Genomic DNA, 26275 nt, shown 5'->3' with positions numbered 1-26275 from the left:
GACAAGCGGTCTTTTGTTTATTGGCTTGTTTAAATTACACTCATGGGTTATCTTGCAACATCATATGTATTAGACTCTATGTTCCTTGGATCTGTGAATCAAAAAAATTCTGTTATTACTTTTTGACAACAAGGGATATACATAATATTGGGAATAGTACACAGCATTTTTAAAGTCTATGGCAACTTGTAAATCGCTAGTCAGAACACAAGGTATTTTGTCACCAGTTCACAAGAATGACATAGTAGGGGTTGAGTGGGGAGTCAAAGGTGTGGTTTTCAGCAGTCCATTGTTGACTTGGCGATACGTGTAATGTCACCAGCTCTGATCCCTTATTCTTCCCATCCAAATGTCAGTTCTTCATCAGCCCAGCAATCAAAAATAATTAACTGAAAAAAGGCCAAAAATCAATAAAAGACATCACAGAAAAAACAGCCGTACTTGCAATATCATGTCGAGTCACATATGCACAACAGGATGCAGCAGGTCCCCCATGATAAAGGCGGGGGCAGCACAGGTGCAAAATATTCCTCTCCCCCTGTACCAATCTGTCATTGTACATTTTTTTGACTGTAAATGATATCTATAACTCTGTACGTAACCCCTTCTCATGTACAGCACCATGGAATTAATTAATGGTGCTATATAAATAATAATAATAATAATAATAATAATAATAATAATAATAATAATAAAATAGGACCATTTATTAAACAACCAAACATCTACAGGGTGTCTGCCAATTATTCAAACTGCCCATAGGCGTGCATAAGGTGCCATGAACACTATTACGTGAGATGCTCTTCTGTCTGCATAACAGCATTTTTCCAGCATACCTACTATCGTATAAGGTGGGCTGCCAATACCATATGTATACCCACAGGACAGACAACCCATATTACCCAGCCACTACTGAAGGGCCCGGCCTGCACCCTACATAAACGAGTACATTCGCTCATCACTAGTAAATACAGTTGGAGTTACAGTCACAGCCTCTCTGCCTGCCGCTAATGCTGAAAGCGCTCAAGCAATAGTGGTGGGACCAGTGGCGTAACTTGAAACTCATGGGCCCCAATGCGAAAGCTCCAACGGGGCCCCCAAATATTTTAATTTTTTAATAGCAATAGTCTTTTTCTATAGGCCAAAGGGACTTTTAGGACCCTCTAGACTCCAGGGCCAGGGTGTGATTGCAACCCCTGCACCTGTTGTAGTTAAGCCCCTGGGTGGGACACAGACAACGATCCTGTTGTTTATCCATGAGTGTTCAATCTGCATTAGTGCTCACTTGGCAATCAGATGTTATAAGGAATAAGGAAGGGAGACTCATGAGTAGGCCAGCTAGTACCGAAGACCACGGTAAGTATACAAAAGATGTCCCATAGCTAGACAGCTTCCCTAAGCATCATGAAATAATGAAATACTTATTGACTGCTTTTCAGTAATTTTTTATACCATCTTTGGCATCATTTTTACAGATGATCAAAGATCAATAGACAAGCATCCTTCTTGAAAGAATAAAAATAATAATTTGGCAACTTTGAATCACTTTATTGGATCTATTTGCATGTGCACTTTATTTAATTGAGATCAACTTGCCTCATGGATTTACATATCAGGGTTGATTTGCATTTGCACTTTATTGCACACATAATATGATCCATATCGATGCCTATATTGGATTAATTATACCATAACCAGGATTTATTTACATTAGCACTTCACTTACTTGTACCGAGATGAACACATTCCATGCTTTGATCTATGTTGGTTATTTATTTGTATGTGTATCATACTTACATTTATTACATAATTGCATTACATATAAGCAACTATACTATAGGTACCTACTATATATTGCAATAATGATGCACATATGCATGCTATCTATACAGCAGCCCCTCTTCTGTATTTTACACTTTTTTCTATACATTTTTTTTTAGGTAATATGCACCTCCGTTCTCCTTTTTTCCAGACTCACTGCATATTTCTTGATCAATTTGCTTTATCTTGTGACAGTAATCTCATTTTTTCCTTTTTGTTTGTACTGACACTGTAGGTTATCATGTTTATAAAACAGTTGTAATTGTTTTTTTCTGGACTAGAAGGGAGTTGCCAGCTTCTTAGCACTCCCAAAAGTATCCCAAAAGAAAAATTGTCACACTGTACAGATCTTAATTGTCCCCCTTATGCTGCCCCATTGCTATACTGGACGTCCTCTTCACTCTGTACCCTTAAACTGTGTTCCCCCATACTCTCCAGTCTATATAATGTGCCAACTCATACTTTCCCCCTCTGCATTCTCCCCCACATACTGTGCCCCCACACTGTCTCTTTATGCTGCCCCCTCTCTATAGTGTGCGCCATATTTTCCCCCTACACTGCCCAATCTATATACTGGGCCCCTCCTAATACTTTCCTTTCTCTTCTGCATACTCTCCCCTCAATACTGTGCCCTCATACTATATCTCCACACTGCCCCTTTCTATACTATTCCCCATACTGCCCGGTTGCTATAATGCGGTCCCTTCTCAAACTTTACCCCAATGTTGCCCCTCTCTATGCTGTACCCCATACTGTGTTGTCACTGTACTGTGTCCCCTTCTCATGCTTTCCCCCATACAGTACCCTCTCTATTCGATACCAAATATTTTCCCCTTCTCACACTTTTTACTCGCATTCTGTCCATGCTGTGCGCTCACACTGTTTCCCTATGCTGCTGCCTCGCTATATTTCCACCTCCCACACTGACCAGTCTCTATACAGTTACCTCTTTCACTTACCCCCATACTGCCCCCTTAAACTATTTTACTCCAACCGTAAAATGTATGTGTTAGATTCCATGGGAGCACTTTTTTTTATCGCAAACTTCTCTTTTTCTGCTGGGCAGGAGTCATGTCTGGAGCATGATCAGGATGATTCTGCTCTTTGTCCTGTTCAGCATGGAAGTGCCGTTGGCAAGGATTTCAGTTTATAGTGGTGAGGACAATTGAATACAGGAAGCCAGCCTTTTACATATTTTCTGAGCCAGTTATAAGAGCATCAGCTACCTCGGAGAATGGACGAATGCCACTCCTGAGGTGAATGCTGGTTGTGCTCATCAACTGAATTCTGAGTTACTGTTTGCTTTCACTAGCTGAACCCTTCCATTTCAAGCTGCATTGAACTTGGATGCTAAGGCTGATGATGACTTCTCCAAGCCTAAGACGGAAACTTTTTTCCCATATCCATTTTCAAGCAGTCAACCACTGACTTTTCCTATTATTATTAAGTGAGTCAGTAATTACACATCATTATGAGACTAAAACAGGCCAGTAGAAGCTATGGTGGGATCAAGTTCCCAAAGAACCATGCCTGTAATAAATCACAGAAAAAAATGTAATATACAAAAAGGCTACACAATGTTCCACTTTATTCAGAATACAATTAGAGTGATTATGAATTAGTGTTCTACACTTACTTGATCCTTAAAAATTAGAAACCGCTTTAGCAATATGCACTAACTGAATACTACAGAGACTTAAAATGTTACAGCAGAAAGGGAAAATAAATCTAAATACTAAGAAAAGCAAGATAGGTCAGTACCATTACAGAGATTAAAAAAATAAATAAATAAAAAGAAGCAAGGTGTTAGAGAAGTTCCAGCTTGCAATCAATTCTTGTGCATTCTTGATGAACGAGTCACTTCCAAAAATCCATTGGTATTGTTCCTCCAACCAAAAGTAAGGACCAGAACATTAAGTTAGCTTCCATTGTTCCCATAGAAAACTCAGCTTGGTTAGTGTGTCAGGCACTTTCTGAGATAACCAGTCCACCACTTGAGCCCTCTCTCAGCAGCTCTACTGGCCAATTACAATGCAAATTCAATCTGACAATAACGAAAATAGATATATTTACAGGTCAGTGTCAAACCAGGCCAAATGATTGCTGTCACCTGGGGGGCGGCCATTCATAAGATCCTGAGTGTGGCCTAAATTGGGCAAGCCATCAACTGGGTATATTCAGCACCAGGATGATGTCCTCCCACATCATGGTCCATCATTGGGTCCATAATATTTGTGGTGTTCCTGATGAAAAAGTATTGTACTTTGAAACGCGTTGAATAAATCCACGATCTAATGGCTACATATCTGGACCTTGAATTATTCAGCTGCGCAGATTAAATCCACGTTTTTACCATTTTTTTTATCTCTGGTTGGTCACGAGTGGACAGGTGGATCTGCTACAGCAGGATATACCTGCGGGTTTATCCTTTGGCTTTAAATCAGTGAGTAGAATCTGATCTTTCTATTCAATTGTATCCGATAAGACCCTATTGCGCTCTTTTCTCCAGCAGCACTTATTGTCTTTATCCAAGAGTACATATGTCAACACCAAGATTTCCAGCCTCAGGCATTGGCTCAGTTCTGAACAGAGAGCTTGTAAGTTCAACTGACAAACGCTTCTTGTAGTCCTGAGGCTTTTCTTCATACATATGGAATAGTACAGCGGCTGCGTATGTTGCAACTCCTACATTTCTTGAGTGAAGCAGTTCTGTCAGAGAGCCAGTAGCACCTTTAGCCTCAATAGCTTCAGCGGCTTCCTTGTCTTGAGCCAGTTCACAGAGCACACCAGCTGCAACCCATTAGATGTTTTCAATGGGAGAGTATAACAGCTGAACAAAAAGTGGAATGGTATTTAGCCCTCGGATAACAATTCTGTTGTGCACATCCCATTCAAGAATATAAAGAGCCTATGTGCTCCCTTCAACAATTTTTTCCATAGGTACACCTTTCACAAACTGCCGCTGTGTACCCCCCATAGATGTGCGATGTTGGGTGTCCTGGTGTGCATGGACCAGAAGCTGATCCAGCCTTGGATAGCACCTTGTTCACGTAATGGTGCATGGTTAGCCTGGCACAATGCAAGGTTACGAATCAAGTCAACAGTGGTCTTAAAGAGGGGCCAGTGAGAGGGTGGATGCAGTAACTTTACCACCACTGGGAGTCCATAGTAGAGTCATACAGCATTCTGAGCCATCTCTGCTTCTTGGTGTCTACTGGTAAGGTTAGGAAGCGCACATATAGCAGGTTCTGTGATGTCCTCTCTGTCACCAGCACGCAGAACTATGTGCACTAGTGCCTTAATACCCCCAACTTGACAGACCATCATCTTATACTTCTCCCAATCAATCTCCCCTGCTCACATGAGCTTCGGCTCCATTGACTCCGGCCATGAATTCGTGTGACACATTTTATTAATAAAGGACTTAATCTAGTGAAGACCGGTGAGTGCCCTCAATTTTCTTATACACAGACATCTTATACTTCTAGTTGTTGCATGTGAGATTGGACAGAATACCAGCTGCACAAGTTACAACGTTGATATCATCTGACCCAAGCAGCTGAGCAAGAGTTCCTAGAAGACCTTCCTCCATTCCCTCCTGTTTAGTTGCAGCATCGGAAAGATTTCTTAATGTCCAAAGACAATTCTGTACCAGATGCTGGCTTGGGTCTGTGAGGTGCAACCCCAAAGCTTGCATGCAACCTGCTTGAACAATAGCAGGCATGTTGCTGGAGCCGACATATAACACCTTCAGCACACAACTTGTGGTCCACAGAAGTTTCTCATAACTGTACGTCTTCATTATTGAGAAAAATGTTTGAGTACCACCACTTGCAAGAATTATTAACTTGCTCTCTTGGTTCCCATAAGCTAAAATTTGGAGACAATCTGTTGTAATGGCTAAAAATTTGACATTTGTTATCTTCAGCAGGGCAACCATTTTCTGCAACCCACCAGCTAAGCGAACTGCCATTTTTGAACCTTGTTCATGGAAGAGAAGATTGTGCAGTGTTGTGATTGCGTAAAAGAGCACAGAAACCACAGGTGACAAAAGCATTTTAAACAAAGCAGGAATGCCTCCAGATTTGGACATGGCCAGCAACCCTTCACGATGATGAGAAAGTTTGTGACACTTACCAGCAGTACACCACACTGTTTCTACATCATTTGTGTTTTGCATGGTACGAGCAATCGCAGAAACCAGTTGTGGAGAACGCGTGATAGCATGGCGGGAAGCTTCCTTTTTTTAACAATTGATGAACCATAACTGCAGCTTTGCTAAACACAACCTGATCCTCATCATTAAGCAGTTTTGTTAGCTGAGGAATAGATCGGGTAGCCAATTCTGCATCATCTTGATAGTTTATCAAGTTGACTACAGCATGTTTCAGTATCTGGGAAAATTCTGCCAAGCGCTGCACATTTGTAGGATGAGTAGAATCAAACTGTGTTGAGGGAATCTGCATGCCTTCGTCTAGAGTTTCTGGAAACATGGCAGCATGTACCCTCTGGGCTCTGGTCACTGTAAACTGCCCATCAATATCTGCCACATACAGTACTTGGGATGTGTCCACATCGTCCTTATTTGGATTTCCCTTCCCGCTAAGAGATGGGGCAGTAGTAGCTCCAGAATGAATTCCAGAATCCAAATAAGACTGCTGTTGCCAGTGACTGACTGCCGCTTTCCGATCTGGCTCCATTGCCATGTCTAGCTCCGATTTGCCATGTTTCAGTCCAAGACAGACTGCTGTAATGTGGAAGCCGCTCAGTCCTAGACTCCATGCTCCGGCTGCTATAACAATGTTGTCCAGTCTCGGCCTCCTCCTCCAACCCTCGCTCTCCTTATTCCGCGCCGCACATCAGGAATCACGTTACATAGGGTTCTGTACCAGGATGTACGCAAGTCACATGGTAATGTTAATAAATCCCTGTTATACGCAATCTCCACGTGGCTTCCAAGTTAGTAACGTACCTCTCTCCCTCCACACAACGCGACACCAAAATAATAAAATAAGCAGGTGGATCGATTTTTGATCAAAGCTTTTATCTGGGATATGTTTGAGTAGGGGCCAGTAAGAACTTATTTGGAACCTGTAATCAAAATAAAAAGAAAAAATGTAAGTTAGAAAACAATCTGAAAAAAAATATTGTCTTCTATCGCATGCCCTTTTCTGTGCACCTCAATATAGAAATGGAGTGTAGTTAAAGAAGCATTCCCAGTCCTCAAATACCTTATCAATATATACGTAGTATTTTGTGGATATGATGAAATGCATACTGATCATCATCCTCTCTCGTTTTTAGTAACAATCTGATCCACTGAACAACATGCTCATTATTTAGCTCAGCTGGCTCACACAGTGTCTCCTTGGTCGACCCCATAGTTGCTTTCCCAATGTAAGCGTAAAAGAACCACACCTTGTGGTTTCATACATTGAAAAAGTGACTGCTGGTCAACATATAAGACTAGCTTTAATTGAAGCAATGCAGTTCAAAAGATATTTAGAACAGTGATGAAAATCAGAGTAGACAGTGATTAGTATGTATTGAAACACATCCAAAGACTCTACATGCTGAACATACATATTGAGTTGGAGTGTTTCCTTAAACAATCCCAGTAGTTAAACATTGAATCTGCATACAAGTAATACTGTGCTAAGCTGTCCTTTAATAAAAATTACAAATTTTATGAGTGCAGAATTTTTAATGTCATTAAAGCATACATATACCATTACTTTTTGTCATGCTGTAATACTGAGGGTAAATGCAGAGTAACACAAACTCCACTAGATAGCAAAAGAGTGGAGAGTAAGCGGAATATCCTGCTATGAAGCAGACCCACAGTAATACAGCAAAGCTACCACTAGGTGGTAGCGGAATAGTCAGAGAGCCGAGTCGATACCAGAGGATAACGCAGTACCAAAGGGAAAACAAAGGCACAGAGTCAGACGAGAGCAAAAGGTCAGTACTGGTCAGTAGCAGAGATACCAGAAGTGGGAGACAGAATCAGGTCAGAGCCAAGCTTAAGTTAAATACCAGGGATCCAAACACACAGAGAAATAAGGAGCAGAGACGGGTAGGTGGAAGGTCAACAGACACGGTTCGGGTCAGATGAATGCAGCAGGACAGATCAGGAACTCACCAGAGCCAGCTAGCACGCCGAAGGCAAGCAATATAACTGGCACCTCACACATGTTGCAGCACAGAGATATAGCAGACCAGACACAGGAACAAGGCAGGGAAAGTTAACCCCTGACATGACCAGACCGGAAAAGGAGAGACAAGGCAAAACCCCGGCGTTGATCATGACACTTATCCCCAAGAGCTTTTTGAATACTATTTTGAGCTGTGATTAGGCAGCTGCAAAAGATTATTATAAGGATAAACTTTCATTTTATTTGTATTATCCATTGACATTGTTCCATGGGCAAGCCCAGAGCAAAGTGCTTTTCAATCACATATTGTAATAGGAGTTATAACATTCAGATGCAGATAAAACTGCAACCAAGAAATCTAATTGATAAGTTGGCAGTTATTTCTTTAAAAAGCAAAATAAAATTTGCATAGTGTAGTACAGCGGTAGCTCCGTATGCAGTGATGAGGCAGTGACCCAGCAAGTTCAAAGCAAAAAACTCTTTAATGTTCAACTCAAAACACACAGCACATGATAGCCTCTGGATCTCAGCCAGGAACCATATCCTCTGGATTACAGTCACTAAACACTCACATCTGACTGTTGTCATGGACGACTACACCACCGTGTTAATGTTCTACTCACAGCAACACACAGTACACGATATCCTCCGGATCGCAGCGGGGAACCATATCCTACAAGTTACAGTCACTAAACAAGACAGACCTCCATTTGGGACAAGTTCACATGGGTGACTGCACCGCTGTGTATGCTGTGGGTGTCAGGCTTTCAGCTGCCTTGGCTGCTTGGCTCCGCTGGCCTGTGGTTCCTCATACAGGTGGAGCTCTGCAGAGCCGACTGCTCTGTACTCCTCCAAACACCAGACTGACACTAAACCTGACACACCCAAACCCTATACTGCAAGGATTTTAACTAGCAACCTGTGGCCTTCAGCCACGTGGAAAACCCGGCCCGGAATGAAACGAACTGCACCAATACCATCTGCAGTCTCTTTCAAAACAGGTTTTCCATAAATCATCCATGTCCAAGACCAATACTCACTTTATTCTACATTGCAACCACAGCTACGCCTGTGACTGCAATGCCCTCTCATAGCCTCAATACACCTCCGTGCGCATCCTGGGGGGAACATACAGTGACCCTCACTTGTAACACCAGTCACTGCCTCACAACAGCCAAAGCAGCATAAACAACGAACAACATGCGATAGCATCAGCCACAGAAGAGTCACAAAGTCGGGTACAGCCAGGTGAGCAGGCTTCTGCCTAATGCTTGGCAGTTATCACATCATCTAGTATAGCATAAACAATCAGAAGAGAATATGTTTAAAAGCAGAAAATGCAGCTGTCACTCAGTGGTAAATCAGGATAGTGAGAGGATGTCACATCGCACAGCTTTGCCATGAAAATAGGGAGATAAAGCCTTAAACCACTGAAGAAACTGTATAGATAGGACCCAATTTATCAAAGCAATTTTGCTAAAACTCTGGCTAAAACTGCTTTGAAAAAATGAAATTTACATTTTTTTTTTTCCTTTTTGGAATAAAACTTAAAATTTCATTTTTTTGAGGGCCAGATTCTTATTCATATATTTTACAGGATAGGACCCCATCAGTGCACTTTTAATTAAGTCAGCATGCCATTCTTCATGTACTATATTTAAATTGCTTTGAAAGTCACAACATTTCTGTGCAACCCTATTCAGTGCCACTATAAAGACACACATCTCCTGCCTGTCCATTGTGTTTTATATTTACCGCTTTTGGGAAACCTACCCTGCACAGGGTAAAGATAAGAAACCTGAAACTGCTCCCAAAATTGTGATAATTTTTCGATGGATTATTAAACAGCCATTGTGTCTTCACTTTGAAAACATCAATTCTATTCCTTATCCCAATAAAAATGATTTTTTTGCACTGCTTGTTAAAAGACATTGCTTTTTTGTGGGCTATACAGTGAGGAAAATAAGTATTTGATACACTACTGATTTTGCAAGTTTTGCCACCTACAAAGAATGTAGAGGTCTGTAATTCGTACTGTACATACACTTCAACTGTGAGAGACACAGTGTGTCAGATGCAACAGACTGTGGCTCAGCACCTGGCTGCAGAAGGTCTCTGCGTTTGAAATTACAGACGCCTCCTTAATCCTTCCGACTCTTGGACCCAGCAGCAACCTCCCTCCAGCTCTAGTTTATACACCTGGACCTGGGGGTTTATGTATCCCCAGTCTGCTGCAGAGTGTCGCCGGTGATATTCACATTTTTCCCTTGAAAAGGCTTTGAGCTAGAGCAATTGGCTAACTTCCTCTCTGGAGCTGTTTGAGGACATTTGATGTCTGTTCAAGCTAAGTTCATTCCCTTTGTCTGTCTACCTTTTGTCTTTCGTTTAAAGTGGGGATTGACCAGTGCTTATCCCCTCCCCTTCCTTATCCAGGGCTTAGCTCAAGGCAGATACAGGGTTTAGGTTCCTGCTCAGTGATTGATGAGAAATCAATTTAGGGGTGGTAGGGCAGGTAGGGTGTTATCGGATCTGCCTAGGGGTCTCCACTCAGCTTTTCCCTAGTGTCTGGGCTTCCTTCTGTTCATCAAGAGCGCATCGAGCGCCTGTTCTTGGTTTGAGCAGTCTTTCTGTGCTGACAGAGTCTTTTAATACAAAATGTTTAAATTTTATTGCTGACTCTACAATTCTAATCAGAAAAATATTAACAATGCCCATCTGCATATCACCTGTCAGGCAATACTCACATATCCAGTAATTATTTCCATTTTTGGATGACAAAGAAGGGAAATAAAATGATACACAGGATCCATTCATTACAATGAAGATGGAAATGTTCTAAAATGTAATTATTGCTGTTTTTCAGCTGGATCAAAAAATTTAGTTTACACCATTTTTGTTTGGTTTAACCCCTTTCCGACATCGGGTGTAATAGTACGCCGATGTCAGACTCCCTCCCTTTGATGTGGGCTCCGGTGGTGAGCCCACATCTTTCCTGGGACATGTCAGCTGTTTTGAACAGCTGACATGTGCCCGCAATAGCCGCGGGTGTAATCGCGATCCACCCGCATCTATTAACCAGTTAAATGCCGCTGTCAAACTCTGACAGGTATCTGAAAGCGGCGCAATTTTTTTTTTTTTAACGAAGTTTGGATTTTTTTTCACCACTTAGAACCTAGAAATGTTTGGTGTCTATGAACTTGTAATTACCTGGAGAATCATAAAGGCAGGTCAGTTTTAGCATTTGTGAACCTGAAAAAGCCAGACAAGAAAAAACAGTGTGGGATTGCAATTGGAATTTTTTCCCCATTTTTTTAGTACATGACATGGTAAAACCAATGGTGTTGTTCAAAAGTACAACTCGTCCCGCAAAAAACAAGCCCTCACATGGCCATATTGATGGAAAAATAAAAAGTTATGGCTCTGAGAAGAAGTGGAGCAAAAAAACTAAAACTAAAAAAGCCCTGGGGGTTAAGGGGTTAAAAAACTCGGCACCAAATGGATGCATTTTTTAGCAGAAGTCTATGGAAAAGGAATCATAACAGTTGGCCATATGTTACTTCATTTGTTAACATATTTATTTTTTGCAACACAGTTTTTTTTTAATTAATATTAATTTCATTACAAGCGGATGACAATTGGGTGTGTAAACAGGGCTTAATATTATACTTTATCAGTGTGGGTCATGACGCAATTTAAGTGCTTTAGCAAGTTAAAATAAACAGAAGTTTACCTGAAATATGGCCTCATTGCATTCTGAGTAAGAAAATCTAACTTTGTTTATTAGTAAATTAACATTCACTGTAGTTATATATCAGCCTATTTAAAAAAAAAAAAATAGCCTTTAAGTCTTTCGCAAACAGTTTTCAACCTACTTTGGTTGTTTGTGTTTCGATGTGATTGTTTGAATGATTTATGCACCTTTTGATAAGGTGCTTGCTCAGTATGGTGGAAAGAGCCAATCCCCAAAACTGAACACAATTACTAAGTTTACACAGCATTTACTGAGCTAAAATTATTCACAGGGAGAGCGATTATTCATTCATGACTGGGTTAATTTCATTTTTGCAGAAGACAGTAAAGATGTACTTAGTGTATATTGATGTTTTCATTGAGTTGTTCATTCTGGAATAAGTAGACAAGTCACACTGATCTTTTAATTGCCACAAAAGTCTTTATATTCACAGACTGGAAAGGGTTCTGTGACCTTATCTTATACAACATAATCCTTCAATTATTAATACTAGATTTGTAAAACAACTACATTTGTACAATTTTTATGTACACAGACAAGGCATATGCTTTTGGCATACATAAGCCAGAGACAACTCTGTTTTCCCACATCTGGGGGAAAAATTCAGTTTGGCGCCCTATTGTATACGCAACGGTTTGAATAGTCATCATGTGACTGCTAATGTGCTATTTGCAGGGCTGTATTTAGAGTTTCTGCTGCCCTAGGCACTTTTAGTGCTGCCTCCCCCATTGGTGAGTATGACACTATCGGCAGTGACTTTGACAAAAATCGCTGATGTGAAAGTAGCCTTTTGCAGCAGATCCGGCAGTTTTTCCGCATCTGCCGCGTAATGGATCACTTACAGCAACAGTGCATTCGGCCTCATTCATTCCCTATGGGACTTGCGGACATGTGCGGCACTTGCGGTTTTGCCGCTATCCGGCAAATATAGGATTTGCAGCAATGGAAAAAAACGCTGCTAGCAGTGTTTTTTTTGTCTCACGGCAAGTGCAAAACCGCAAATGCTGCACATGTCCGCAAGTAACCATCACTACCTGTCCCTGCACCTTGCTAGCTCATCCCTAACCATCCCCCCGACCTAAAACTACACTATAAAGCTTTAGAAAAACAATTTATTAACTGACATATTCCTATGATAATGAGGGCTCCAGGCTACGGCGTAGACTGGGACGGGCAGTCTCCGGGTCTCCATTCTCTCTCTGTGCACATCCTCAGTCCCTGCCTCACTGCCTGTGCACACACATCCCTCCACTGGACCCGGTAATCACCTCTTGCAGTGGCATACCGGCAGAGGTGTACCTAGGGTTTCTGGCACCCGGGGCAAGAATTCAGTTTGGCCCCCCCAGGACATATGCGATTTGCACTCAGTCATGTACCCATGAGCTCCTCTCCCTAATGCTCTCAATGTTCAATGAAAAACTGAGAGAAGCGGGAAGAGAAGCTCGGTGTCACAGGACCATAAGTGTGAAAGTCGCATGTGAGTGAAGTATCCATGTGATGACTACTGGAACCTGCAGAGCTGAATACTGACATTGCAGCTTCTGAATTCTCACAGCTAATGCACTGCACACTTTTAAGATTCTCCCTGCCGGTGGACAGTCATGTCAGCACAAGCATGTAATTTGTATACTTTTGACCACATTCTGACTAGATGTGCCCGGCCTTGCTCAGTTCATTTTCAGTGAGTGAGGCCACACATGTCTAGTCAGCACATGACCACATGTATGTAAATCGCCAGCACGAGAGAATCCTGACAGCATGCAGGGCGCACTGTGAGAAGTCAGAAGTCTGCAGTCACAAAGAATGACTGCAGATGCATTACAAACCTGGACATCCCCTTTAATGCTCCTAACATAAATAAAAACATGAGAGTTAGTCAGTATCACAAATAACATTTACATCCAGGTACCTTATAGATGACGTCATCTCTGGAGTCCTTCTCCTTCTTTTCTTCATCTTGTCCAGACCCCATGATGAGTTTTGTCATTCACAGCCATCTCTGCAGAATTCCATCTTCTCCACTCTTTTGCAGAAAATCTCCACATGATGCCCTTAAAGATACATGTGTCATTATAATGCTCCTGAATAAAAAATTGTCCCTCACTATATTGTCTGCACAAAATATGACCCCCACACTGTCCCTCTTATGGTACATGCTCTTCACACTGACCTCTCCTTTCCATACCAGCACCCTCTTCAAACTGTCCTCTCATACTGTGTCCCCCCCATACTCTCTCATCACACTTCTCCCCACACCACATTCTGTGTCTGCACACATCCCATCTCCCTCACTCTCCGAACTCTGTCCACATACATTTTTCACATCGCTACTCATACTGTGTCCGCATACATTCCCCCATTCGCTCCTCATAGTGTCGGCATCCATCCCCCATACTGTTTCCTCATATATGCCCCCCTTTTCCCCATACTGTTTTCTCAGATATGCCCCCGATTCCCCTGTACTGTTTCCTCATACAAGCCCTCATTGTCCCATATTGTTTCCTCATACATGCCCCCAATCTTGTATGCATGGCTCGGCTCCCCCTGTCCCATCTTGTATGCATGGCTCGGTTTCCCCCCGGCTCCGTCCCATCTTGTATGCATGGCTCCCCATCCATCCCCTGTCCTCCTCCCATCCTCCTATGTCCTCCTCTCATCCTCCTCTGTCCTCCTCCTCCCTCCCTTCCCTGTCATACTCACCTTTCTCCTCTGCGCTGAAAGTCCCTGCATCTCTGTCCCGGCGCTGCAGCTTCTTCCTGTGTGAGCGTTCACGTGGTACCGCTCATTAAGGTCATGAATATGCATCCATATTCATGACCTTAATGAGCGGTACCATGTGACCGCTCACACAGGAAGAAGCTGCAGCGCCAGGACAGAGATACAGGTTCTTTCGGAATGGAGGAGAAAGGTGAGTATTATGTCTGCAACGAGGGAGGTGGGGAGGTGGTCAGGTGGGCGGGCGGTGGGTGGGCGGTCGTGAGGTTTGGGCGGGCGGTGACCACGGACTTTAGTTATGAAAAAAAAAACACAACTTGCTCAGGTGCTGCCCCCCGCATCCTGGCGCCCTAGGCACGTGCCCTCAAGTGCCTAGTGGCAAATACGCCCTGGCTATTTGCATACTTTCAGTCATGTGCCGACTAGCTGCTCTTCCTGATTTTCTCAATGTTTAGTCAAAATCTATAGTCACACTTCTTTGGGAGAATCAGTAAGAGAAGGCAGTCAGCACTTGTTCGTGAGTATGAAAATCACTTATGAGTGGTTACATAGTGACCATTGGAACCAGCAAAGTACAGCTGAATCCTGACAGTAGGTATATTACAAGCTGATAAGATTTGATGACCAATAATAAACCCAAAGACCCATACAAAAATAACCAAAAAATGATTAGTAACATTTGTCAGAGTTCCCAAAAACCAATATAAACCAATAATCAACTCGTCAAAGAAGTACTATACTAAAATTAAAGCAATAGAAAAAATTATGTGCATAAAATTTTTTATTAGTTACAATTAACTAAACACACATAAATTCAAAGAAATGACACCTAAAAAAACCCCCATTAAAACCCAAAAAGTAAAGGCAGCGTGGTCAGTGGAATATCAAAACATGCCAAAAAAATGATATGTTAAATCAGAAATAAATAGATCAAAAAGAAAGGAGGGTTTTAAAGTGCTTGCACAAAATAAATCAGTCACAGTAATAATCAGGGAACCATGAACATACTTGTATTCAGTGGCGTAACTTGAAACTCATGGGCCCCAATGTGAAGGCTCCAAAGGGGCCCCCAAATATTTAAAATCTTTAATAGCAATAGTCTTTTTATATAGGCCAAAGGGACTTTTAGGGCCCCCTAGGCTCCAGGGCCCGGGTGCGTTTGCAACCCCTGCACCTGTTGTAGTTACGCCCCTGCTTGTATTATAGTTAATATAAAATTATCAATACATTCAATGACACTCTGACCAAACTAAGAGTGCCAGTAAAAATGCCAGTGTGAAGTATCCAGGTATAGTCTGCAGTGTATTGCAGTCTGAATGACATGTTTATGATGTTTTGTGCAGCATTTATGTAATGTGGTGGTGATGTGTATGTGATGTGTGACATCTGCACAGTATGTATGTAATGTTTTACTGACATTCATAGAAATTTAAAGGGTTAATCTGCCTTAACTCTCTTTTGCATTCAGAGGTGTGTAGGGCAAATTACATCACATCTACTGATACCTGCCAAGAGGAAAGTGCACACCTGTCACAGCAGTACAAATGAACAAATATATTTGAGTGGAATTTAATTCTACTCTATTATTACAAAATTTTAATTCACTTCCATGTAGATTCAGAAAAATGGTGGCCATTTTTCTGAACTGTAAAGTTTAAAAAATAAAAATAATTCCTCTTGACCTCTGCAGCTCCTTACCTTCTCACTGTCATCCACAGGGGCGGACATACCATTGGTGCAACCTGTGCAGCCGCACAGGGGCCCAAGAGGTAAGGGGGCCCATTTCTCACTCCAAAGCAAGTGCAATTTTGCATTTTTAGGAGTTCTCGGGCTGCAAAGGGCCCATAATATTGTTCTTGCACAGGGGCCCTTTTCTGACTGTGTCCGACAGTGGTCATCCATCTGGTTCTTGTCGCATCTTCTTTTCATCACTGTGAATGCTGAATCCTCTCATGGTACACAATGACTTCTGGCTCTGATGAGGATCCGGATAGTTTTGCCCATGCATGTGTAAGGTAATGATGCACACCATGTCGTCATGATACAGGTGAACTCTCGTGCACTTGTGCCGAATCCCTAAAGCCCTTCAAAGCTGAAAGTCCCTGCTAAGCATGAAGAGTCATGGGTTTGCAGCGCTCACGGTGGCTATAAGATGTGACGAGGACTAGACATGTGAAAGTGAAGAACAGAGGAACTGGAGAGTTGAACGGTGAGGTAAGTATACAGTGGGTACGGAAAGTATTCAGACCCCTTTACATTTTTCATTCTTTGTTTCATTGCAGCCATTTGGTAAATTGAAAAAAGTTCATTTTTTTCATTAACCCCTTAACCCCCAAGGATGGTTTGCATGTTAATGACTGGGCCAATTTTTACAATTCTGACCACTGTCTTTTTATGAGGTAACAACTATAGAATGCTTGCATGAATCCCAGTGATTCTGACTAGGTTTTCTCATAACATATTGTACTTCACGATAGTGGTAACATTTCCTTGATATTACCTGCATTTATGTGTAAAAAATGGAAATTTGGCAAAAATGTTAAAAATTTCGCAATTTTCCAACTTTGAATTTTCATGCCCTTAAATCACCACAGAGATATGTCACACAAAATACTTAATAAGTAACATTTCCCACATGTCTACTTTGCATCAGCACAATTTTGGAAACAAAATTTTTATTTGTTAGGAAGTTATAAGGGTTAAAAGTTGACCAGCGATTTCTCACTTTTACAACACAATTTTTTTTAGGGACCACATCACATTTGAAGCCACTTTGAGGGGTCTATATGATAGTAAATATCCAAAAGTGACACCATTCTAAAAAGTGTACCCCCGCAAGGTGCTCAAAACCACATACAAGAAGTTTATTAACCCTTCTGGTGCTTCACTGGAATTTTTGGAATGTTTAAAAAAAATTAACATTTAACTTTTTTTCACAAACATTTTTTTTCAGATCCAATTTGTTTTATTTTGCCAAGGGTAACAGGAGAAATTGGAAGCCAAACATTCTTGTACAATTTGTCCTCAGTACGCTGATACTCCAAATGTGGGGGTAAATCACTGTTTGGGCGCATGGCAGAGCTCAGAAGGGAAGGATCGCCGTTTGTTTTTTCAACGCAAAATTGGCTGGAATTGAGATAGGACACCATGTTGCATTTGGAGAGCCCCTGTTGTGCCTAAACAGTGGAAACTCCCACAAATGACACCATTTTGGAAAGTAGATCACCTATGGAAGGTATCTAGATGTGTGGTGAGCACTTTGAACCCCCAAATGCTACACAGAAGTTTATAATGTAAAGCCTTAAAAATAAAAAGTCACAAAAATGATGTTTTCACCACCAATTTTTTATTTTCCCAAGGGTAACAGGAGAAATTGAAAGGAGGGCCATTTTGGAATGCAGACATAGATGGAATGGTCTAAGGGTGTCTTGTTGCGTTTGCAGAGCCCCTGATGTACCTAAACAGTGGAAACCCACCACAATTGACCTCATATTGTAAACTAGACTGCCCAAGGAACTTATCTAGATGTGTTATGAGAACTTTGAACCCCCAAGTGTTTCACTACAGTTTATAACGCAGAGCCGTGAAAATAAAAAATAATTTTTGTTCCATAAAAATGATTTTTTTTAGCCCCCAGTTCTGTATTTTCCCAATGGTAACAGGAGAAATTGGAATGCAAAAGTTGTCCAATTTGCCCTGAGTACACTAATACCCCATATGTGGGGGAAAACCACTGTTTAGGCACACAGCAGAGTTTGGAAGGGAAGGAGCACCGTTTTACTTTTTCAATGCAACATTGGCTGGAATTCAGATCGCATTTGGAGAGCCCCTGATGTGCCTAAACAGTGGAAACCCCCCAATTCTAACTCCAACCCTAACACACCCCTAACCCTAATCCCAACCCTAACCACACCCTCACCCGAACACACCCCTAACCCTAATTCCAACTGTAACCACACCCCTAACTCCAACACACCCCTAACCCCAACACACCCCTAGCTTTAATCCCAACCCTAACCATAACCCTAACCACACCCCTAACCCTGACACACCTCTAAACCTAATCCCACCTGTAAATGTAATCCAAACCCTAACCCCATCTCTAGCCCCAACCCTAACTTTAGCCCCAACCCTAACCATAAATTTAGCCTTAACTCTAACCCTAACTTTAGCCCCAAACCTAACTTTAGCCCTAACCCTAATGGAAAAATGGAAATAAATACATTTTTTTTATTTTATTGTTTTTCCCTAACTAAGGAGGTGATTTACTATTTATAGTGGGTTTTTATAGCAGGTTTTTATTTGGCAGCTGTCACACACTAAAATAAGCTTTTTATTGCAAAAAATAGTTTTTGCATCACCACATTTTGAGAGCTATAATTTTTCATATTTTGGCCCCCAGAGTTATGTGAGGTCTTGTTTTTTGCAGGACACATTGACGTTTTTATTGGTACCATTTTTGGGCACATTACCTTTTTTATTGCTTTTTATCACGATTTTTGGGAGGCAGAATGAGCAAAAGCCAGCAATTCATGAATTTATTTTTTAGGGGGGTTTATACCATTCCACGTGTGGTAAAATTGATAAGGCAGTTTTATTCTTCGGGTTAGTACGATTAGAGCGATACCTCGTTTATATTTTTTAATGTTTTGGCTCTTTTATACAATGAAAACAATTTTTTATAAAAATAATTATTTTTGCATCGCTTTATTATGAGGGCTATAACTTTTTTATTTTTTGCTGATGATGCTGTGTGGTGGCTCGTTTTTTGCGAGACAAGATGACGTTTTCAGTGGTACCATGTGTATTTGTATCCGTCTTTTTGATCGCATGTTATTCCACTTTATGTTCAGTGGTATGATGATAAAGCATTGTTTTTTGCATTGTTTTTTATTTATTTTTTTACAGTGTTCACTGACTGGGTTTACTATTGGGACAGTTTTATAGGTTGGGTCGTTACGGATGCGGCGATACTAAATATGTGTGGATTTTATTGTTATTTTATTTACATCAATACATTTTTTTTACATAAAAATACATTTCTTTATTTATTTTTCTTTATTTAGGACTTTTTTTAAAAAAATTTACACATGTTAATTCTTTTTTTTTTTTTACTTTTTTACATTGTCCCATGGTGGTACATCACTGTATAAAGTCAGATCACTGATCTGACACTTTGCAGAACACTGTGTCATATCAGTGATCTGACATGCAGTGTAGGAGGCTTCTCAGCACCTGCTGTTAGCAGGCGCTGGCAAGCCACCTCCCTGCAGGACCCGGAAGGACCCCGCGGCCATCTTGCATCTTGTGGGCCTGCAGGGAGGAGACCCTGGGAACAACGCGATCACATTGCGTTGTTCTGAGCATCTCAGGGAGCACGCAGTGAGCCCTCTCCTTGCGCGATGCTTCCCTATGCCACCAGAACACTGCGATCTTGTTTGATCACAGTGTTCCAGGGGTTGAAGTGCCAGGAGTGACCACTCCTGGCACATAGTACCAGGTGTCAGCTGTGATAATCAGCTGACACCCAGCCGAGATCGGCTGCACTCCCCCGTGAGCGCATCTGCTCCCGTATGATGTACTATTCCGTCCATGGGAATTAATTCCCAGGTCACATGGACAGGATAGTACGTCTGATGGCAGAAAGGTGTTAATGTACACTCTGCACTCCATCCTGCCTGAAAAAAAAACTGAAATGCAGAAATTTTTGCAAATTTTTAAAAAAAGAAAAACTGAAATATCACATGGTCATAAGTATTCAGACCCTTTGCTCAGTATTTAGTAGAAGCATCCTTTTGAGCTAGTACTGCCGTGAGTCTTCTTGGGAATGATGCAACAAGTTTTTCACACGTGGATTTGGAAATCCTCTGCCATTCTTCCTTGCAGATCCTCTCCAGTTCCTTCAGGTTGGATAGGGAACATTGGTGGACTGCCATTTTCAGGTCTCTCCAGAGATGCTCAATTGGGTTTAGGTCAGGGCTCTGGCTCAGCAAGTCAAGAATGGTCACAGGGTTGTTCTGAAGCCACTCATTTGCTATTTTAACAGTGTGCTTAGGGTCATTCTCTTTTTGGAAGGTGAACCTTTGGCCATATCTGAGGTCCAGAGCTCTCTGGAAGAGGTTATCATCCAGGAAATGTCTATACTTTGCCGCATTCATGTTTCCTTCAATGATAACCAGTCATCCTGTTCCTGCAGCTGAAGAACACCCATATAGCATGATGCTGCCACCACCATGTTTCACTGTTGGGATTGCATTGGACAGTTGATGAGCAGTGCCTGGATTTCTCCACACATACCACTTAGAATTATTACCAAAAAGTTCTATATTCGTCTCTTCAGACCAGAGAATCTTATTTCTCATAGTCTGGGAGTCCTTCATGTGTTTTTTAGCAAACTCAATGCGGTCTTTCATATGTCTTGCACTGAGTAGCGGCTTCCATTGGGTCACTCTGCCATAAAAGCCTGACTGGTGGAGGGCTGCAGTGATAGTTGACTTTGTGGAACTTTCTTACTTCTCCCTACTGCATCTCTGGAGCTCAGCCACAGTGATCTTGGGGTTCTTCTTTACCTCTCTCACTAAGGCTCATCTCTCACGATTGCTCAGTTTGTCTGGATGGCCAGGTCTAAGAAGACTTCTGGTGGTCCCAAACTTCTTCCATATAAGGAATATGGAGGCCACTGTGCCCTTAAGAACCTTGAGTACTGCAAAAATTATTTTGTAACCTTGGCTAGATCTTTGCCTTGCCACAATTCTGTCTATGAGCTCCTTGACCAGTTCCTTTGACCTCATGATTCTCATTTGGTCTTACATGCACTGTGAGCTGTGAGGTCTTAAATAGACAGGTGTGTGCCTTTCCAAATCAAGTCCTATAAGTTTAAGTAAACTCAGCTGAACTCCAATGAAGGAGTAGACCATCTCAAGGAGGATCACAAGTAAATGGACAGCATGTGACTTAAATATGAGTGTCTAAGCAAAGGGTCTGAATACTTATGACATTGTGATATTTCAGTTTTTCTTTTTTTACAAATTTGCAAAAATGTCTACATTTCTGTTTTTTTTCTGTCAAGATGGGGTGCAGAGTGTACATTTACCCCTTTCTGATATCGGGCGTAATACTATGTCAATGTCGGACTCCCTTCCTTTGATGTGACTTCCGGCTGTGAGCCCACTTCTTTCCCGGCACATAGCTGTTTTGAATAGCTGACATGTGCCCGGAATAGCCACCGTGGAATCGCGATCCACCCTCAGCTATTAACCTCTTAAATGCTGCTGACAATGGCATTTAAATCAATCCGCCGGAAATACTCACACCGGTGACCCGTTCACATGATTGCGGGTCACCAGTGTGTTGACATGACAACCGGAGGTCTCCTGGAGACCTCTATGGTTATCAGTGCTGGCTTGCTGTAAGCGCCACCCATTGGTCGGCACTCATAGAAAGTGAGTAAATCTGCTTTATAGAGGCGATCTGATCATCGCCTCTATGTAGCAGAGCCGATCGGGCTATGGCAGCTTCTAGTCTCTCATGGAGACTATTGAATCATGCCAAAAATAAAAAAAAGTTTTTAAAACTGTAAAAAATATATATATATATAACAGTTCAAATCACCCCCCTTTCGCCCCATTCAAAATAAAACAATTAAAATAAAATCAAATATACACATATTTGGTATCACCGCATTCAGAATCGCCCGATCTATGAATAAAAAAAAGGATCGCTAAACGGCGTAGCACCTGGTCGCTAAAGGCCATAGCGAGAAAAAAGTCAAAACGCCATAATTAAGTTTTTTTAGTCGCTATGACATTGCATTAAAATTCAATAACGGGTGATCAAAAGATCGTATCTACACCAAAATGGTATAATTAAAAATGTCAGCTCGGCATGCACAAAATAAGCCCTCACCAAACCCGAGATCATGAAACATGGAGACGCTATGGGTATCGGAAAATGGCACAGTTTTTTTTATTAACAAAGTTTGAAATTTTTTTTTCACCATATAGATAAAAAAGAACCTAAACATGTTTGGTGTCTATGAACTCATAATCCCCTGTAGAATCATAATAGCAGGTCAATTTTAGCATTTAGTAAACCTAGTAAAAAAAGCCAAACAAGAAACCAGTGTTTGATTACACTTTTTTTGTAATTTCACCGCACTTGGAATTTTTTTCCCGTTTTCTAGTACAAGACATGGTAAAGCCAATGGTGTTGTTCAAAAGTACAACTCATCCTGCAAAAAAACAAGCCCCACATGGCCATATTAACAGAAAATTAAAAAAGTTATGGCTCTGGGAAGAAGGGGAGCAAAAAACGAAAACGCAAAACCGAAAAAAGCTCCAAGGGTTAAGGGGGTAGTGAAAAAAGAAATTCACTTTTTTGAATTTACCAAATGGCTGCAATGAAACAAAGATTGAAAATTTAAAGGGGTCTGAATACTTTCCGTACCCACTATGCGTATTTTTCATTTTTTACATCTTATGTTTATTAGGCTCTAGGGTCTGGAGAGACCCCAAAAGATAGTAAGAGACATTAAATTTAAAGAGGATAGCTTCTCTGCTGATCAAATTTCCTGGCAAAGTGTGCATGAACAAAAGAATACGAATTTTGCCTAATCCACTCATCTTTACCCAGTAGATATTAGTAAGTATGATGTCACCTGCCCAGCTCACCTATTAATGTAAGAGTGAGTAAAGCCAGATTTACTCTTTTATGTGAGAGATGTGTGCATAATGAATATAATTTGTGAGGAATATATGTATTATGTGTGTAATATGTGAGTGACATTTGTGTATTATGAATGTAAAGTGTGAGTGATATGTATGTGTTATCTATGTAATGAGTGAGTAATGTGTGTGCATTATGTATGAAATTTGTGAGTGAAGTGTGCGTGTCATGTATGTATGTGTCAGTAATATATTTGCATCACGTGTGAGGTGTGTGTGACTTGTTTGTGTCATGTGTCCGGTATGTAGTTGACTTGGTGGGCGTCGCACATGCATATGGCAAAATGCCCCCAGCAGACAGATTGAAGGCATTTTGTTAAAGTAATCATCTGCAAGGTGTCTCCCAGCCAATAGCTGGGAGGCATCTTGTATATAAGCCATCCTCCCCAATTGGTAGGTGCCTGAGCAACCCCTATAGTTATTCTTAGTTTTGTTAGTATGTGCAACTGTATGTTGCCAGGTCCTTAGTGTCTTAAAGTTATTCCCATATCCAGTGATCCCGTTAGCCTTGTATCGTTTGTCCTTGTTCCTTTGACCGCTTCAGCGGCATCTGTCTGAGTACCTAAACTCGGCCTCCTTGTCCTGTTGTCCCTGGACCTTCTGCGGCCAGTTCCAGAACTGTTTCCTGATATTTATGAGTGTGAACAAGAACCTATCTTCAACATCCAAGCTCTCTGTACATTCCATCCATATCTGTATACTGCTAGTAAGTGACCTCAGTCACGTCTCCCTTTGTCAGCGAACGCGATCCCTGAGATCGGCAGCTGCAGTAACGGCACCAGCCTAGGAGTAGTACCTGCCGGTTACCTGCAACCTAGTCTGTCTCCACCATCAGGATCTCCAGTAAACACCAGGTAGTGGCTTAGCTGTTCAACTTCCAAGGTAGGTCTGGCCCTGTGGCACAGTGGGTCCACGAACCACATGCGCCAACTGCGGGCATGACAAAAACGTTGTAGTGCCAGTTGCTACTAGGATATATCTATGTATACTTTTATATATATTTTTTCAATAAATATATACTTTTTGTTTGTATTCTTAATATCTAGAAAATCTTGAATTGGCCCTGAATGGAAGGAAGACAAAATTGTAGGTATTTACCATGATTATAAGTCCACAGTAGTTGGAAATCCCCTTAGGATCATCATGTGAAAGAATTTGCCCAACCTCTCTCCATATACTTAAATTTAAGTCAGGAATATAACAGATTTGACTTGAGTTGTAAATTAACTGATTACTTACCTCCATCTTCTTGTTCTAAATATGACACTTGGTGGCTGGGAAAACTTTGCTTCAAAAATGTTCATTTTTTGTCTTTCTCTAATTACTGGGGACACGAGGACCACCACCATTCTTGTTGGCATTTGTATTTTCTGTAACTTTACATAATAATTATTCAGCAAAATTTTCTATACTTAGAATTGCGACTGACCCTCATTTGCCAAAAAAAAAATCCAGTGTGCGTCAGTAAGTTGTATGTCAACTTAAGTTTTGTGTTTGTAAGATTAGATTTCTGGAGTCACATATAAATCCAATGCAATACAGATCATGATGTCCATGTTCCCATGTATTCTCAGTTGGCAAAAAGCACAAAATATTTGTGTATTTTTGTCTTTCACAGAAAAAATTACAGTAATATTATGGAGTGGTTAGACAGATAATAGAAAAATGCAACCTCATACAAAAGTATTAAAAATTGGTCGTACACTGCCCAATCCTGATGCGGAGCTCAAACGATTTGGCACTCTATATATTCAATTCAATAAAGAAAAGACTTTACCCAAGTTTCACTGGAATTAATCTCACATATTCAAACACTAATCCTGGGTGTGATCTTACCACAAACCAGGTTTACTTTATAACACTACTAATATTACTTATTATAATTTGTATAACCCCCTGCTAAGGAAACTATGAAGTAAATAAGTGTCATTAGAAGAGGAGGTTTGTGCTATGAAGTAACCCCAAGATAGAGCGCTGATGATTTCTTACCTGAGCTAACTAATCTCTTTGCACCTACTTTTGGCTAGAAATGTAGAAAGGTAACAGGAACCACAGAACAGCTACACAGAAAACCTGACCTCCTGCTAAGATGCCTGGGGTGTATCATCCAAACATGTGTTACTTCAGAAGCGTTCAAACGCTAATTCAGAAAATATGTTATTCAAAGAATTTCAAAAGGTCCAGATTGGGCAAATACAACACATTTGAACAAAACTTGATAATTCTTGAATAAAGGGTTTTGCTTCTATCAAAGAAAAAAATACTCTGAAGTAAGATTCCCTTCAAAAGGGAGTCAAAATTGACATGGCTTACCAGGCGTATCCCCAGGGTATGTAGCTAATTCTATCCAGTTAGGTTCATGCATTACATTCAGTGCAGTGGAGAGGTGACTGTGCATGTGTCTCGCTCTCCGCTGAAAATAAGGAACATACAGTATGATGTTTGTTATTAGGCTTGATGAGAGCTCCAACTGTAAATGCTCCCTTACATATTAAACTACCATTGGTCAAACCCTCAGCGTCTGTAGGCTCTGCAGTAATAATGCAAACGGGGGACTATCGACCCACCCCTGCTGATATTATTGAAGAAAAGGATCAGTCATGCCCTATTTCAGACTGCTGTTCTTTTTGTTCTTGGCAAGATAAACTGTCACCAGGGGAGTCTGACAAAGGCTCTTTTGTAGAAAAAGGATGAGTGATCAGCAGAGCAAATACTCCTGTGTTTGGAGGAGTCCAGAGAGATAGCTGCCATCGGGACAACCATCCAAAACTTCATTTGGCCATCATCTATATCTGTTGTATATGGGTCCCGTTAAGGCCCCGTCTCACATAGCGAGATCGCTAGCGAGATCGCTGCTGAGTCATAAGTTTTGTGACGCAACAGCGACCTCCATAGCGATCTCGCTATGTGTGACACGTACCAGCGATCAGGCCCCTGCTGCGAGATCGCTGGTCGTGTCGGAATGGCCTGGACCTTTTTTTGGTCGTTGAGGCCCCGCTGACATCGCTGAATCGGTGTGTGTGACACCGATCCAGCGATGTCTTCACTGGTAACCAGGGTAAACATCGGGTTACTAAGCGCAGGGCCGCGCTTAGTAACCCGATGTTTAC

At 41.4% G+C, this 26275-nt stretch overlaps 1 long non-coding RNA gene and 1 pseudogene across 1 annotated transcript; both read right to left on the bottom strand.

Moving 5' to 3' along the window:
• Nucleotides 1-24640, bottom strand: LOC143809984 (uncharacterized). Its single transcript, XR_013222573.1, has 4 exons — nucleotides 24512-24640; nucleotides 24405-24476; nucleotides 13637-13778; nucleotides 1-389 (listed from the first exon to the last, which is right to left on the bottom strand). It is a non-coding gene; the product is annotated as an uncharacterized LOC143809984 (long non-coding RNA).
• Nucleotides 4337-6527, bottom strand: LOC143808989 (catenin beta-1 pseudogene; annotated as a pseudogene).
• Nucleotides 24641-26275: the final 1635 nt, after the last annotated feature.

The sequence above is a fragment of the Ranitomeya variabilis genome, chromosome 2, assembly GCF_051348905.1.
Source record: "Ranitomeya variabilis isolate aRanVar5 chromosome 2, aRanVar5.hap1, whole genome shotgun sequence".
Lineage (NCBI taxonomy): Eukaryota > Metazoa > Chordata > Amphibia > Anura > Dendrobatidae > Ranitomeya > Ranitomeya variabilis.
Note: the sequence above shows the minus strand (reverse complement) of the source record. Positions and strands in the feature narration are given on the sequence as shown.